Source organism: Rhinopithecus roxellana, chromosome 1 (assembly GCF_007565055.1).
Source record: "Rhinopithecus roxellana isolate Shanxi Qingling chromosome 1, ASM756505v1, whole genome shotgun sequence".
NCBI classification, from domain to species: domain Eukaryota; kingdom Metazoa; phylum Chordata; class Mammalia; order Primates; family Cercopithecidae; genus Rhinopithecus; species Rhinopithecus roxellana.
Window position 1 is genome coordinate 95,152,802 of NC_044549.1, and position 2,224 is coordinate 95,155,025.

Below are 2,224 nucleotides of genomic sequence, written 5' to 3' on the forward strand. Positions count from 1 at the left end.
AGGCGTCTATTATGGACAATGCTCAGAAATTTGCGGCGCCAACCACAGCTTTATACCTATTGTCGCAGAATTAATTCCACTAAAAATTTTTGAAATAGGACCTGTATTCACCCTATAGACACACCACTTCCCACTTTATACTTCTAATGGCCCTCATGGCCCCTCAAAATTTTTACAGACCCACTGTACAGCTATTCCAGCATTAACCTTTTAAGTTAAAGATTGAGAGAAGCATTCCTCTCTGCAGTGAAATACCCCAACTAGATACATCCACATGATTCACTGTCATCACAACCATACTCCCCACACTATACCTCATCATACAATTAAAACTATTAAACACAAATTACTATCTATCCCCCTCACACAAACCCCCTAATACACAAACCCACAATAACCCCTGACAATTAAAATGAATGAAAATTTATTTACCCCCTTCATAGCCCCAACAATACTAGGTCAGCCTGCTGTAGTACCCATCATTCTATTTCCCATGTTACTATTTCCAACCTCCAAATTCCTGATTAACAACCGATTAATTACTATTCAACAAAACCTAGTTCAACTCATCCTAAAACAAATAATAATAATTCACAATACCAAAGGACAAGCCTGATCTCTAATACAGATATCCCTAATTATTTTTATTTCCATAACCAATCTTCTCGGACTTACACCTCACTCATTTACACCCACCACCCAATTATCTATAAATCTAGCCATGGCAATTCCCCTATGAACAGGTACAGTAACTATAGATCTTTGCTTTAAAACTAAAAGCTCTCTAGCTCACTTTCTGCCAAAAGGTACACCCACACCCCTTATTCCCATACTAGTAATCATTGAAACCATTAGCTTATTTATTCAACCAGTAGCCTTAGCTGTGCGCTTAACCGCTAATATCACAGCAGGCCACCTACTAATGCACCTAATTGGAAATGCCATACTAGTACTATCAACCATCAACTTCCCCGCCGCCTCACTAATCTTCGTACTCCTAGTGCTATTAACTATCTAGAAATCACAGTCGCTCTGATCCAAGCCTATGTTTTCACACTCTTAGTCTTTATCTACATGACAATACTTAATGACTCACCAATCTCATGCTTAACACATAGTTATACCCAGTCCCTGACCATTAACAGGAGCCCTATCAGCCCTCCTGATAACATCTGGCTTAATTATATGATTCCACTTTTATTCCGCTACTGTACTAACACTAGGTCTACTAACCAACATACTAACTATATAGCAATGGTGACGAGACATTGTCCGAGAAAGTACCTATCAAGGCCACCATACAATACCCGTCCAAAAAAGCCTTCGTTACGGAATAGCATTGTTTATTATCTCAGAAGTTTTCTTCTTTACCGGCTTCTTCTGAGCATTCTACCATTCAAGCCTCACCCCAACCCCATACCTAGGAGGACACTGACCACCAACAGGCATTACTCCCCTAGATCATCTAGAAGTGCCTCTTTTAAACACCTCTGTATTACTCGCATCAGGAGTTACAATCACCTGGGCCCACCATAGCCTAATAGAAAATAATCAAAAACAAATAATCCAAGCCCTATCTATTACAATCCTACTAGGCATCTATTTCACCCTACTACAAACCTCAGAATACTTTGAAGCACCCTTTACTATTTCTGACGGTATCTATGGTTCAACATTCTTTGTTGCTACAGGCTTCCACGGACTTCACGTCATCATCGGATCTACATTCCTTATTATCTGTCTTATTCATCAACTATTATATCATTTCACATCAAACCACCATTTTGGCTTTGAAGCCGCCGCTTGGTATTGACACTTTGTAGATGTTGTCTGACTATTCCTCTATATTTCTATCTACTGATGAGGGTCTTATTCTTTTAGTATAACTAGTACAATCGACTTCCAATCAATTAGTTTTGACAGCATTCAAAAAAATAATTAACGTATTATTAGCTTTAACAATTAACACTCTACTAACCCTATTGCTGATAATCATCATATTCTGACTGCCTCAACTCAATTCCTATACAGAAAAAACTAATCCTTACGAATGTGGTTTTGACCCACTAAACTCTGCTCGTATTCTTTTCTCCATAAAATTTTTTCTAGTTGCCATCACCTTCCTGCTATTTGATTTAGAGATTGCCTTACTACTACCCCTACCATGAGCCTTCCAAACAACAAACCTCCCTATAATGATTAAGTCATCCATCATATTAATTAT

The 2,224-nt window shown here is 38.3% G+C and overlaps 1 pseudogene; it reads left to right on the forward strand.

Moving 5' to 3' along the window:
* Positions 1-412: 412 nt before the first annotated feature.
* Positions 413-1,536, forward strand: LOC115899625 (annotated as a pseudogene).
* Positions 1,537-2,224: the final 688 nt, after the last annotated feature.